Source organism: Odocoileus virginianus, chromosome 12, assembly GCF_023699985.2.
Source record: "Odocoileus virginianus isolate 20LAN1187 ecotype Illinois chromosome 12, Ovbor_1.2, whole genome shotgun sequence".
Classification (NCBI taxonomy): Eukaryota; Metazoa; Chordata; class Mammalia; order Artiodactyla; family Cervidae; genus Odocoileus; species Odocoileus virginianus.
In genome coordinates this window covers 39,007,030-39,023,010 of record NC_069685.1, presented here as the reverse complement: position 1 = coordinate 39,023,010, position 15,981 = coordinate 39,007,030, and the positions used below count along the sequence as shown (strand labels likewise).

General features: G+C 40.4%; 1 long non-coding RNA gene across 1 annotated transcript; it reads right to left on the bottom strand.

Annotated features, from left to right (window-relative positions):
* Positions 1–439: 439 nt before the first annotated feature.
* LOC139037702 (uncharacterized) lies at positions 440–14,960 on the bottom strand. Its single transcript, XR_011490536.1, has 2 exons — positions 14,810–14,960; positions 440–939 (listed from the first exon to the last, which is right to left on the bottom strand). It is a non-coding gene; the product is annotated as an uncharacterized lncRNA (long non-coding RNA).
* Positions 14,961–15,981: the final 1,021 nt, after the last annotated feature.

The following is a 15,981-nucleotide window of genomic DNA, read 5'->3' as shown; positions in this document are numbered from 1 at the left end:
CCTGTCAGTGCTTTCTATTTCAAAGGACCCTTTCCTTTCAGATGGTAAACTGGAGAACTTAGCAATGCTTGGCAAGTATGAGAAAGAATTCCTGTCTCCAGGGCATCAAACCATTTTCTGAGGTGCACGATCTTTCAGATGCTGTGAGCAGCTCTATCTTTCCACCGGAACCTGAGCACAGAACCTTTGCCCAACATCAAGGCCATGGTGCTTAGGGTTCTCTGTCTTTCCAGGTCCTATGCCATCACTTTTGGGCTTCTACCAGCCCCCAAGCCCTTCCATATTTTCCCACGTCTTGTGAAGAACCCCATTCCTCACAACTCTCATGAAAAGTAAATCCAAAGTAAACAAGAAACCCATCTCCATCCTTCACAGAGAAATTGTCTAGCGGTTGAGACGTTTTCAGTCTTAACTTTCCAGTAACTTCAGAACTACATCCTTCAGTGTCTGACACTTTATTTCAAAACCCATTAAATATGACCCTAGCACAAGGGCATCCTTCTGTCTCTAGGACTTGAAAACCCAGCAAAACATTTCAAAGGGGGTTAGAGGTGAGAGAAAGAAAATAGTTCTCATTCTTTAGGATTCTTCTGAAAGAGGGAGAACAAAAACCTTCTTGTCATTAGCATCCGCTCTGTGATACATTTCAGTGAAAAGGAAGGGTAATGAGGCATCTGAATGAGGTTTTTGTGTCTAATTTGACTGAAGTACTTTCTCAAAATTAATGAAGAAATACATAAACAGTGCGAATTTAAAATTAACTTTTGCAACTTCAGGTGGTTGATTTCCTCATTTTGGTGAGTACCTTTGATCCTTAGGTGAAATAGAGTGTACTTGAACTGAAATTCTGCTTTAATGTCACCGTCAGAAAAACATTTTCAGTTCCATTCGTCCATATGGAGCAGCAAAAATCTCTCAGACGTGGCTCTGTTTTAATGCCTAGAGAGAGGAAGCAAACAAACAAAAACCAACCGACAATAAAAACAAAAGTCTTGTCTTTCTGTCAGGACATCATAAAATTTTGTTAACTTTAATTTTTAAAAATAGCTGTCCAGCCATGCACGGTCACATAAAATACTTAATTAGTGTGGCCAAAAAGAGAGTTTGAACTAGGATGTTTGTGGGCTAGAAATTCTTTTATGGAACTCATTAGTGATATCAGACCCAAAAATATTTATGATGTTATAAAACTGCTGGGAAAAGAGATGGTATTTAGTGCAGTTGAGGGTTAATTTGGGCCTCAAAGCACTTTCACGGCCTTGAACTTTTCTCAAGCTGTCCTGTGGTAGCAAATGATGCTATTGCACCAGAGTTTATGGTGTGAGTGGAATTTATACGATGTTCAAGGAATAGCCTTTGAAATGAACAGAAGGCTATAATCATAGCACATAGTGACTGAATAGCACATAGCACATTTAAGTGACTGAATCAATGTAAATGATTCTAAGATGAGAGAACGAATGTTTCACTTATAAAGGCATAGAACTTCTCCTTTATTAGGATTATCCTCTCTGGTGGACAGGATGATCTCTCTGCTCTGCACTCCTTCCTCCTTCCTTCTCCCTGGTCACAGCACCACACACCCACTAACTCCTGGCTTTAGTGGTGAGTCCCAAATCCAATCCCTGTTATTTCTTCTTTCCGGGACACAGGCATTGGGTTAAAGCTGGACATGTGACCTAGACAAGTCAATAAACATAAGTCTTAAATCTTCAAATGTTTTGTTGGAAAGTTGAAAAAAAAAGTGCTTTTGCTTTGGCTAGAGGTAATACCAGTTGCTACCACCATAAGACTTCATCTTTTTAAAAAATTGAAGTGTAGTTGATTTACAATGTTATATTTGTTTCTGATATACAGCAAAATGATTTAGATACACATATACCTGACCTGCCTCTTGAGAAACCTGTATGCAGTTCAGGAAGCAACAGTTAGAACTGGACATGGGACAACAGACTGGCTCCAAATAGGAAAAGGAGTACGTCAAGGCTGTATATTGTCACCCTGCTTATTTAACTTATATGCAGAGTACATCATGAGAAATGCTGGACTGGAAGAAGCACAAGCTGGAATCAAGATTGTCGGGAGAAATATCAATAACTTCAGATATGCAGATGACACCACCCTTATGGCAGAAAGTGAAGAAGAACTAAAGAGCCTCTTGATGAAAGTGAAAGAGGAGAGTGAAGAAGTTGGCTTAAGGCTCAACATTCAGAAAACTAAGATCATGGCATCTGGTCCCATCACCTCATGGGAAATAGATGGGGAGACAGTGGAAAGAGTGTCAGACTTTATTTTTTCAGGCTCCAAAATCACTGCAGATGGTGATTGCAGCCATGAAATTAAAAGATGCTTACTCCTTGGAAGGAAAGTTATGACCATCCTAGACAGTATATTAAAAAGCAGAGACATTGCTTTGCCAACAAAGGTCCATCTGGTCAAGGGTATGGTTTTTCCAGTAGTCATGTATGGATGTGAGAGTTGGACTGTGAAGAAGGCTGAGCACCAGAAAATTGATGCTTTTGAACTGTGGTGTTGGAGAAGACTCTTGAGAGTCCCTTGGACTGCAAGGAGATCCAACCAGTCCATCTTAAGGGAAATCTGTCCTGGGTGTTCATTGGAAGGACTGATGCTGAAGCTGAAACTCCAGTACTTTGGCCACCTCATGCAAAGAGTTGACTCATTGGAAAAGACCCTGATGTTAGGAGGGATTGGGGGCAGGAGAAGGGGATGACAGAGGATGAGATGGTTCGATGGCATCACCGCCTCGATGGACATGGGTTTGAGTAAACTCCAGGAGTTGGTGATGGAGAGGGAAGCCTGGCGTGCTGTGATTCATGGGGTCGCAAAGAGTCAGACACGACTGAGTGACTGAACTGAACTGATACACTTTATACACATATACCCTTCAAAAATCACTGCCTTGTCATGGCAAAGGGGCTTGTACAACTCAGTGAAGCTATGAGCCATGCCATGCAGGGCCACTCAAGATGGGTCAAGTGAAGAGTTCTGACAAAATGTGATCCAGTGGAGAAGGAAATGGCAATCCACCCCAGTATTTTTGCCTGGAGAACCCCAAAGACAGTATGAAAAGGCAAAAATATATGATGCTAACGGATGAGCCCCTCAGGTTGCAAGGTGTCCAACATGCTACTGGGGAAGAGCAAAGGGTAATTACTAACAGCTCCAGTAAGAATGAAATCAGCTGGGCCAAAACAGGAATGATACTCAGTTGTGGATGTGTCTGCTGGTGAAAGTAAACTCCTATGCTGCAAAGAACAAGATTGCATAGGAATCTGGAATGTTACATCCATGAATCAAGGCACACTGGACATGGTCAAGCAAGAGATAATAAGATTGGACAGTGACATCTCAGGAATTAGTTCAGTTAAGTTGCTCAGTCATGTCCCACTCTTTGTGATCCCATGAACTGCAGCACACCAGGTTTCCCTGTCCATCACCAACTCCTGGAGCTTGCTCAAACTCATGTCCATTGAGTCAATGATGCCATCCAACCATCTAATCCTCTGTCATCCCCTTCTCCTCCTGACTTCAATCTTTCCCAGCATCAGGATATTTTCTTTTTTCTTTTTGCATCAGGATATTTTCTAAAGAATCAGTTCTTCACATTAGGTGGCTAAAGTATTAGAGCTTCAGCTTCAACATCAGTCCTTCCGATGAATACCCAGAACTGATCTCCTTTAGGATGGACTGGTTGGATCTCCTTGCAGCCCAAGAGACTCTCAAGAGTCTTCTCCAACACCACAGTTCAAAAGCATCAATTCTTCAGCACTCAACTTTCTTCAAAGTACAACTCTCACATCCATACATGACCACTGGAAAAACCATGGCCTTGACTAGAAGGACCTTTGTGGACAAAGTAATGTCTCTGCTTTTTAATATGCTGTCTAGGTTGGTCATAACTTTCCTTCCAAGGAGTAAGCATCTTTTAATTTCATGGCTGCAATCAACATCTGCAGTGATTTTGGAGCCCAGAAAAATAAAGTCAGCCTCTGTTTCCCCATCTATTTGCCATGAAGTGATGGGACCAGATGCCATGATCTTAGTTTTCTGAATGTTGAGCTTTAAGCCAACTTTTCCGCTCTCCTCTTTTGCTTTCATCAAGAGGTTCTTTAGTTCTTCTTCACTTTCTGCCATAAGGGTGGTGTCATCTGCATATCTGAGGTTATTGATATTTCTCCAAGCAAGCTTGATTCCAGCTTGTGAATCTTAGGAAAAAGTGAACTAAAATGGATGGGAATGGATGAATTTAATTTAGACGAATATTATACCTACTACTGTGGGCAAAAATCCCTTAGAGCAAATGGAGTATCCTCATAGTCAACAAGAGTCCAACATGCAGTTTCTATGTGTGTGCTAAGTTGCTTCAGTTGTATCCAACTCTTTCCCATCCTATGGACTGTAGCCCACCAAGATCTCTGTCCATAGGATTTTCCGGGCAAGAATACTGGAGTGGGTTCTCATGCCTTACTTCAGGGGATCTTCCCAAACAAGGGATGGAACTCATGTCTCTTAAGTCTCCTGCATTGGATGGCAGATTCTTTACTACCAGGGCCATCTGGGAAGTCCCCAAAATGCAGAACTTGGGTGCAACCTCAAAAAAGACAGAATAATCTCTATTCATTTTCAAGGCAAACCATTCAACATCACATTAATCCAAGTCTATGCCCCAACCACTGATGCTGAAGAGGCTGAAGTTGACCAGTCCTATGAAGACCTATAACACCTCTAGAACTAGCAAGGAAAAAAAAAAAAAAAAAAGATGCCCTTTTCATCATAGCTGATTGGAATGAAAAAGTAGGAAGTTAAGAGATACATGGGAAAACAGGCAAGTTTGGCCTTGGAGTAAAAAATGAAGAGGGCAAAGGCTAACAGTTTTGTTAAGAGAACACATTGCTCATAGAAAATACCCTTTACCAACAACACAGCAAATGACTGTACCTATGGAGATCATCAGATGGTCAAGACTGAAGTCAGATTGACTATATTCTTTACAGCTAAAGATGGAGAAACTCTATATAGTCAGTGAAAACAGGACCTGTAACTAACTGTGCCTTGGATCATGAACTCCTTATTGCAAAATTCAGGCTTAAATTGAAGAAATTAGGGAGAACAACTAGGCCATTCAGGTAAGACCTAAATCAAACCCTTTACTGATTATACAGTGGAGGCGAGGAAGAGATTCAAAGGATGAGATCGGATAGATAGACTGCCCGGACAACTATGGATGGAGGTTCATAACAATGTACAGGAGGCAGTGACCAAAGCCATTGTAAAGGAAAAAAAAAAAAAAAAAATGAAAAAAGTCAAAGTGGTTGTCTGAGGAGGCTTTGCAAATAGCTGAGGGAAGAAGAGAAGTGAAAGGCAAAGGATAAAGGGAAAGATATACTCAACAGAATGCAGAGCTCCAGAGAATACCAAGGAGAGATAAGAATGCCTTCTTAAGTGAACATGGCAAAGAAGAGGAAAACAATAGAGTGGGAAAGGCTAGAGATCTTTTCAAGAAAATTAGTGATACCGAGAGAACATTTCATGCCAAGATGGGCACAATAAAGGACAGAAACAGTATGGACCTAACAGATGCAGAAGATATTAAGAAGAGGTGGTAAGAAAAGGTCTTAATGACCCAGATAACCACAGTGGTTTGATTGCTTACCTAGAACCAGACATTAGGAAACATTACTAGAAGCAACGATAGTGAAGGCGATGGAATTCCAGCTGAGCTACTTAAAATCCTAAAAGATGATGCTGTGAAAGTACTGCACTCAATATTTCAGCAGATTTAGAAAACTCGGCAGTGACCACAGGATGGGAAAAGGTCAGTTTTACTCCAATCCTAAAGAAGGGAAATATCAAAGAATGTTCAAACTACCATACAATTGCACTCAGTTCACACAAGATTATGCCTAAAATTCTTCAACCTAGGCTTCAGCAGTGTGTGAAACAAGGACTTCCAGATGGACAAGTTGGATTTAAAAAGGCAGAGGAACCAGAGATCAAATTGGCAACGTTTGTTGGATCGTGGAGAAAGCAAGGGAATTCCAGAAAAAGACATCTATTTCTGCTTCATTGACTATGCTAAAACTTTTGACTGTGTGGATCACAACAAACTGTGGAAAATTCTTAAAAAGTTGGGAGTACCAGATCACCTCTGTCTCCTGAGAAACCTGTATACGGGAGTCAAGAAGCAATAATTAAAATGGGACTTGAAACAATGACTGGTTCTAAATTAGGACTCTCCTTATTTTGAAATATTGCCACCCTCTTTATTTAACTTCTATGTATAGTACATCATGCATAATGCTGGGCTAGATGAATCACAAGCTGGAATTAACATTGCCAGGAGAAATATCAACAGCTTCAGAAATGCAGATGATACCACTCTGATTTCAGAAAGTGAAGAGAAACTAAAGAGCTTCTTGATGAGCATGAAAGAGTAAAGTGAGAAAGCTGGCTTATAACTCAGCATTAAAAAAATTAAGATCATGGCATTATTCCTTCATGACAAACAGAAGGGAAAAAATTGGAAGAAGTAACATATTTGACTTTCTTGGGCTCCAAAATTACTGTGGACTATGACTGCAGCCATGAAAATTAAAAGACACATGTTCCTTGGAAGAAAAGCTATGACTAACCTAGACACTGTATTTAAAAGCAGACACATAACTTTGCTGAGAAAGGTCCATATAGTCAAAGCTATGGTTTTCCCATAGTCATGTAGGGATTTCAGAATTGGACCATAAAGAAAGCTGTATGCCAAAGAATTGATGCTTTTGAATTGTGGTGCTAGAGAAGACTCTTGAGAGTCTGTTGGACTTCAAGGAGATGAATTCAGTCAATCCTCAAGGAAATCAATCCTGAGTATTCATTGGATGGACTGATGCTGAAGCTGAAGCTCCAATACTTTCCACTTGATGCAAAGAGCCAACTCATTGGAAAAGCCCCTGATGCTAGGGAAGATTGCAGGCAGAAGGAGAAAGTGGTGGCAGAGGATGAGATGGTTAGAGAGCATCACTGACTCACTGGACATGACTTTGAGCAAACTCTGGGAGACAGTGGAGGACAGAGGAGCCTTGTAAGCTACAGAGCATGGGGTCACAAAGAGTCTCACATGACTTAGGGACTGAACAACCTAAGGCAACCTTCCTGGACTTGGAAGAAACCTAAATGTCCATTGACAGAGAAATGGATAAAGAAGATCTATGTAGATATCTATCTATCCATAGATAGTGGAATATTACAAAGCCACTAAAAGACAGAATTGTCCAGCTTCATCTTCTTCAGCATTAGTGATTGGGGCATAGACTTGGATTACTGTGATGCTGAATGGTTTGCCTTGAAAACAAACCAAAATTATTCTGTCATTTTTGAGACTGCGTTCAAGTACTGCATTTTGGACTCTTCTGTTGACTATGAGGGCTACTCCATTCTTTCTAAGGGATTCTTGGCCATAAGGGTCATCTGAATTAAATTCACCCATTTCTGTCCATTTTAGTTCACTGATTCCTAAAATGTTGATGTTCACTCTTGCCATCACATATTTGACCTCTTCCAATTTATCTTTCTTCATGGACATTCCAGGTTCCTATGCAATGTTGTTCTTGAGCAAACTCAAGGAGATAATGAAGGACAAGGAAGACTGTTTTGCTACTGTTCAGGGGGTCACAAAGAGTCAGACAGGATTTCATGACTAAACAACAACAGAAAACAAAATGCCATTTGCAGCAATGTGGATGCAGCTAGAGACTATCACATGAAGTGAAGTAATGCAGACAGAAAAATATAAATCTGATAGCACTTATATGTGGAATCTATTTTAAAAAAGGGAGAGAGAAGATTTCATCTTAAGTCTTAGATGACAGTGATTAAGTCAATCAGATCCTATTGTAAATCTGATATTATAGTTCTATGAGTCAATATATTTATTTTTAAGGCACGTGGAGCCAAATTTTTGTTGTTGCTATTTGTATAAAACTTCATGAACCAAATAAATTATTTTTTTTTAAGAAAAAGAAACTGTTCTTCAATCCTCTTTCATTCAGATATAAGAATTTAAGCACCACCCTGTTAAAATAGATTAATATTTTCAGTCTTTAATAGTTATGTATTTTCCCCCCTTCAAAGCAGAGCTTTCTAAAATGTATGACAGACAGAGCTGTAGCTATTGCTCTAAATATCCAGAACCTTTGCAGTGACTTCTTTCTGCTCTCTGTTAATGCAGATGTGAATCTTAACCCCCACAGCAAATTTCATGGGGAATTAGGGCAAAGGTTACATCTTAGCAGGACAAGATAACTCGGAATACTAGATTCATTTTTTTTTTAGTAAGTGCTTTATGTCCTTTTTCCCAGGAATTTTTGACCATCTTCTCTGTAAGATCCTGGTTCCTGCTATGCTGTGTTTCTTCACTTCTCTATTTTTTGAGCCACTTATACTGGGTGTCTCCTGGAAATTCAACTCTACTCCTTTTAAAAAATAAGTAGAAAACTAGTTTTCTCTGTCTCTTGTTAGCTATAGATCCACTTTTGCACATCCAAGGACTTGTTAAAATGCTCTGTTAAATAAAACATTAATCCAGCTCAGCCTTACATTTTGCAGTTCAAAACTGGCCGAGACTTTGAGATTGAAATCTTTCTTATTTTGTATTTCTACAGGACTCTGCGGGGAGCGGGGTGCAGAAATTATCTTCCCTGTCATTAGAGTCATACCTCTTCTTTTTTGAGGAAAAGTAACTTCCCATAACATTTTATTCCTTCATTACAACAATTTGTTTCTCTCACTAGAATAGGTACTTTCTGAAGGCAAAAACTATCACATTAACCTCAGTTTCTCTGGTACTCAACATACATGACCAATCATATTTATTGAATGGGTTAAAATGTAACCAAGCAATAAAAATAAAAATTTCAGCATATAAAGAATTTAAATTGACTTGATCAGATATAGGCATTTGTACAATTCACCAAAGTATTATATTCACTTATTATTCTCCATGTGATATCTTAAAATTTTTTTTTATCAGAGCATTGTTACTTTACATTGTTGTCCTATTTTCTGCTGTACAGCAAAGTAAATCAGACATATGTATACTTGTATCCCCTGTGTTTTAAATTTCCTTCCCACTTGGGTCATCACAAAGTAGCACCACCATGTTCATTACAGCACTATTTACAATAGCCAGGACATAGAGGCGACCTAAATGTCTATTGACAGAGGGATGGATAAAAAAGATGTGGCAAATATGTATGTATGTATATATATGTACATATATATATATATATATATATATATATATACACATAATGGAATATTACTCAGTCATCAAAAGTGAAATAATGCCATTTGCAGAGACATGGATGGACATAGAGACTACCATACAGAGTGAAATGTCAGAAAGAGAAAAATAAATATCATATGTTAACACATATATGTAGAATCTAGAAAAAATGGTGTAGATGAACCTATTTCCATGTGAAATCTTTTTAAAACTATGCTTTCATTCTTTAATATTATTTGTATTAGAATTCCTTAGGATAACTGCTCCATTTATAAAGCTTTTTATAAATTATGTTTGCTATATTCCAGAAAAAAATTAAAAAAAACTACCAGAGGATATTTTTTTATACTTATTAGTCTGTATTGAAAACAATGGTAAATTTGTGTCTTTCTATGCCCAAAGATAGGATTATATTCCTATTAATAATGTTACATCTACGAATGTAATTTCAGAAGATCAGAGTAATTCAAGTTTGGTCATAGGAAAGGTAACTAATCCGTTAAAAACTGACCCCAACAGTGTAAAATGTGCTTCCCCAGGTCTCCTCAGACTATGAATTCAAAATTGGTACTTTTTAACAATAATGTTCAAAGTCTCATTGGCTTTTGCCTACTTTTGGGACAAAGTACTGTACTTTGAGAGTCTCTGGTGTCATCTCATGGGGGCTCACAAAATCCTGCCCAGGTACCCGACTCTGGCCCTTCATCAATCTCTCATGGCTAATGAAACCATTTTACAAAGTACATTTCTCAGCTCTGATGCTAGTGTCCTATGTGAGAGCATCTACATGCTTTATGAGGTGCTTCTCTAGTGACAAAGGCCTCACGCTGCCAAGCTGGCATAGAACTGCCTGGCTCTTCATTCTGGCCGTCATAGCAGGATCCCAGCAGAGCCAGGGAAGGGCTAATCCAGTATGTCACCGATTGCACCACAGAGGTTCGGAGAGACTCCTGTGAAATCATTCCCCCATTACGTTCTCTCTCAAGGTACAATGAGTGTATCTGAACCTAAGTCAGCCAGACTAATGCTGTTGTCCTTTTCTACCTTTCCTCTGGGAACTATTGCCAGGCTGAACAATTCAACAAGCCGTTTGCTTGTAAACCACTGAAAATGAAAATAGTGTCTTCCCCATCGATAGCTCTCATGAAGCAGTTTATCTCATATTCTACCCTTTAGCTGAATGTCAATCCTGTTTAAGAAATAATGGCTCTTGTGTACTGGTTACATCTTCATTTCTTCTTCAAGTTCACTCCCTTCCCTTCTCCATCCTGCGGAAGCTCACCTCTAAGAGTGACAATAATCGTTAATAGCTCTCCTCACTCTACTTCCTGTCGGCTTTAGCCAACTGGGAGCTTGCTCAGGTGACTAGAGGAAAGAAGCAGAGAGAGGTTAGGATAGCTTCCTTCTGACAGTTCACTTCAGGTGGCTTGGGTCTTTTAGCCAAAGATCACTGCACCTTTCAAGATGGCCTTCTCCTCAGAACTGTCCTTTGTGGTTCAGATTACCTGTTTCCTCTCTCATCTCCTTCTGCTTAAAGGTGTCAAGATCTCTATGGCTACTACCCTAGATTATTTTTTTTTACTAAATTTTGAGGTTTCCTTTGCTCATATGCACTTTGTAAGTAAAATACCCTTGAAACATTCCTTTGTTAATGTCATCTATTTTATGCTAGCACCCAGATAGAGAGTAACTGGTGTTGCAAATGGCCCTAGGAAACAGAACCTCATGATGGAATTCAAGGATTGGCTTGCTCACACGTTTGAGGAGCAAGGGATATGCTTTTTACAAAGTGGGTGGGTAGGACTTGGGTAACCTCTGGCAAATGGTGACATCATCATGATCAGCACTGTCACTGACAAAGGGCAGAGGGGGGCTGAAAGGAAGTCAGGTAACTGTGGCGTTTTGTGAATATGACAGCAGCAGTGCTTTGAAATACTGAAGCTTTCCAGCTTCTTTTTCTGATCCCAGAGGACAAACACAGGGGAACTGAGAAATTCAAACCCATGAGCATACAATTCACAGGATGCATGGAGAACCAGAAAGCCTCTTTGAAGTTTGAATGAGTATCTCCTCTCATATAATAGCAGGAAATTTATGGCTTGGGGAAGCCTAAGCAAACAGTGTGCACTGCCAATTAAGGGCTCTGCCGGGCCCTGATATAATGGGACTCTGATGTATTGAATGAAGACACTGGTACCGACTTGGGTGAGGCTAGGAACCTAGAAATCCAAAATATCCCAGAATTCCTGTGCAAACAGAAACAACGTTTTAACTCTGTAAGGGAAAAGTGAAAGTCGCTCAGTCGTGTCCGACTCCTACAACACTGTGAATTGTAGCCCACCAGGCTCCTAGTTCCATGGGATTTCCCAGGCAAGAACACTGGAGTGAGTATTCATTCTCTTCTCCAGGGGATCTTCTTGACCCAAGGACTGAACCCAGGTCTCCTGCATTGCAGGCAGATTCTTTACCATCTGAGCCACCAGTGAAACACCATCACCTATATGCAAATATATATGTATATATGCGCTAGCTCTGTGCCTGCCTGTTAAGTCACTTCAGTTGTGTATGACTCTTTGCAACCCCATGGACTGTAGCCACCAGGCTCCTCTGTCCATGGGATTCTCCAGGCAAGAATACTGGAGTGGGTTGCCATGCCCTCCTCTAGGGGATCTTCCTGACCCAGGGATTGAACCAGAGTCTCATATCTCCTGCACTGGAAGGCAGGTTCTTTACCACTAGCGCCACCTGGGAAGCATATCCATGCATGAAAAGTTACTTCTGAAGAAGCCAATTCTTCCTCACACCAACACCTTTCATTGTCTTTAGACCAATAATAAGAGTTTTATCCCACCATATCCTCAAGAGAGACACAGAAACTGCTCTGGATGTGATCATCTCTACAGCAAAACTTTAAGCGGGGTACATTATATTGATGACACTATGTAAACTGGACCTGATGAGCCAGAAGTAGTAAGCCACTTAGATGCCTTGTAAAAACATGTGTGACAGAGTATGAGAGATAAACCCCTCAGAGGTTAGAGTGTCTGCCTCACAGGTAAAGTTTTTAAGCATCATCCATCTGAGTTTGGTTGATGGTTTCGGCATATATCACACAGAAGGAAGGAAACCATGGTAGACCAGCTTGGATTTTGTGTACTCAGATTTTTGTGTACAAAATCATGTGTGCATACATCATTTTGTAGATGATGTGTACCACATGTAGGCTTGTTGCTATGTCATATTTATTGGTAATCACGTATAAGGCTGCCAGGTGGGCCCCAAGAAATAAACTACAACAGTAGGTGCAGGCTGCAGGGCAGGTTACTTGACAGCTAGTAGACCCAATGGTATTTGAAGTGTCTGAGGCAGACAGATGCTAGTAGAGAGACTATGGCAACCTCTAATAAGAGAATCACAGCACAGATGCCTGGGGTTTGAGGCAAGACCTTGTTCCCTGCTGCTTGCAACTCTTTTCTATTTCAAAAATAGTGTCTGACTTGCCACTGGGCACTGTGTCTACAAGTCACTGTGTCTACTTGGCTTCTGTCCACAGAATGCAACATGATTCTATAACCCAATATTCTTATCCTAATTTATCCACTGAACTGTGAGACTACACATGCACAAGAGCATGCCATGCTGAAATAGAAATGGTGTGCCCTGAACTGGGGAGAGGATAAACGCATAAACAATAGAGAAGTGATTCACAGTCTACTGCGGTGTCTCTTGTATTCTCTTGTCCAGTAACCATATGCAAAAGAAAACTCCAGAAGTTCCAAAAAGGGAAGACCAGAAGGGACTCACATCCTGGAGGGATGAAAGTTTGGGTTCCATATATCAAAGAAAGACTTGTGACTAGCTAAAAGTGCTTACAAAAGTAATATGAAGGGCTTGACTGGTGGCTCAGTGGTAAAGAATCTGCCTGCCAATGCAGGAGACTTGGGTTGATCCCTGGTCTGGGAAGATCCCGCATGCAATGGAGCCATGAAGCCCATGTGCCACAACTACTGAACCTGCGCTCTAGAGTCTGGGAATTACAACTACTGGCCCACATGCCACAAATACTGAAGCCTTTGTGCCCTAGAGTCTGTGCTCTGTAACAACAGAAGCCACTGAAATGAGCAGCCCAAGAACCACAACTAGGGAGCAGCCCCTGCCTGCCACAAGAGAAAGCGCATGTAGCAGCGAAGACCCGGCACAGTCAAAATTAAATAAATAAGTAAAAAAAAAGCAATGTGTATGACTGACTCATGTTGATGTTTGGCAGAAACCAACACAATTCTGTAAAGCAATTATCTTTCAATTAAAAAATAAATTAATTTTTAAAAAGTAATGTGGAAATGGAGAGAGTGAAGAAAGAGGCTATGACTACATATTAAAATCCACTAACCATATGCATATTTGGAAACCTTTGTAGCTATGTTTTATACTATTTGTTTGCTTCTTTTCTTCTCCTTTTGGTCCCCTCTTACATGATATGAGAAATACAGGGGACATCTGCTGAATAATTTTGGTTAACAGCTTGCCCTTCTAATTTCTGCTTTCATCCATTGAGTGAGAACAAAATGTATTTAAAAAAAAAGAAAACTCTTTTTGATAGCTGGAATTTGATATTGGGATTATATATTTTAGTTCAAATACTTTGTAAATTGATAACATGAAAAAACAAATGTTGATAACTCTGTTGAATGTTCTGAAAAGAATCAGTCATGCAAGTAGGCACAGAATTTTATTTTGGTTAAGAGTGAGTAAGGTTATCATAAAATACTAGAAAAAACCCTAAAAATGGAAAAGGATTTAGTATTAAGATTTCTTCACAAATATTCTTAAATTCTTGTCCCACTTTAAAGTAAAGACTGAAATGGGAAACTGTTCCGTAGAGGTATGTTCAAGGTAATGGTCTGGTTCCTCCTCAATTACATGGAAAGAATGTGCATTTATCAGTATGAAGTGAAAGCAGGATTTTGAAGGCGTGCATATGTCTTCTCTTTTTTGGAACTTTTGCTTTAACTGCCTTATTAAAAAAGCAGTAACTATCGTGTGAAACACCAAAGGCTGATGATTCTCAAAATTAGCTTCTGCATGCATTCTCTTCCCTCAGTCTCAGAGTTAGTGTGAAGAGCTAACACACCAGCTTGAGTGAGAGTGTCCCATGGACCCTATAAACCCAAGACCACCACCTACTCACATATCTCCTTTCCAGTATTCTCTATAGCCCATCCTGAGACAAGGCAGCGTTCTCCTGGGCACTCAGCCTCCTGTGCTGATAGTAGGATTTGTTTCTTCTTAACATTATCTCTAGCACATACACGTTCATTGATGAGTTCCACTAAGTCTTCATCCTAAATACTTTCTGAAACCAACCATTCCTTATTCTCTTAATCCAGAGTCCCATCACCACCAGAGATACAGCCTTTTACCAGGTGTCCCTACGTTCAATATGTTACTCCAGAAACGCATTCTCCACCCAGGATACAGAATGTTCCATCTAAAATACAAATCTTAAGAACTCACCTCTTGCTCTTCTGGATCAAAATGGTAGAGTAGAAGGACATGTGTTCATCTCCTCTGAGAGCACCAGAATTGCAACAAGCTGTTGAACAACCATCCACAGGAGGATGCTGGAATCCACCAAAAAAGTATACATCATACCCAAAGACAGAGAAGAAGCCACAACAACATGCTAGGAGGGGTGCAAACACAATAAAATGAGATCCAATATCTGCTGGGTGGTTGAGCCACAAACTGGAGAACAATAATACCGAAGTACTCCACCGGTTATGAAGGTCTGAGCCTCATGTCAGGCTTCTCAGCCCTGGGGATCCAGGAAAGGGATTGGAAGTCCCCAGGGAACCTGACTTTGAAGTCCATCAGGATCTAATTACAGGCCTTCCACAGCATTGGGGGAACAGAGACTCCACTCTTGAAGGGCATAAACAAAATCTTGTATGCACCAAGACACAGGGGAAAGGAGCTGTGACTCCACAGGAAACCGAACCAGACCTACCTTCTTAGGGCTGGAGAGTCTCCTGTGGAGGTGTGGGTAGGCAGTGCTGCTGGGATGGGGGCACTGGCAGCCGCAGTCCTGGAAGGTGCCCTTTGACATGAGTCCTCTTGGAGTACACCATTAACCCTACCATACAGCCCATATTCCTCAGAACTGGGTCACCTCAGGCCCAACAACTCACAGGGAGGGAGTGAAACCCCACCTATTAACAGATAATTGGATTAAAGCCTTACTGAGCACGGTCCTGCCCACCAGAGCAAGACACAGTTTTTCCTAGTCCCTCCCATAGGGAAACAAGTCTCTTAGCCTCATCCACCAGAGGGCAGAGAGACTAATCAAGAAGAACCAAAATCCTGCAGTGGTTAGAATGGAAAGCACATTACAGGAAGCTAATCAGAATGAAAAAGCAGAGGGTTTTGTGTCAGATGAGGGAACAAGATAAAGCCCCAGAAAAATAACTAAATGAAGTAGAGATAAGCAATCTTCCAGAAAAAAAAAAAAAAATTCAGAATAATGATAGTGAAGATGATCCAAGATCTCAGAAACAGAATGGAGAAGATGCAAGAAATGTTTGCTAAAGACCTAGAAGAACTAAAGAACAAACAAACAGAGATGAACAATACACTGGAAGGAATCAATAGCAGAAAAACAGATACTTGATTTGGAGAACAGAATGGTG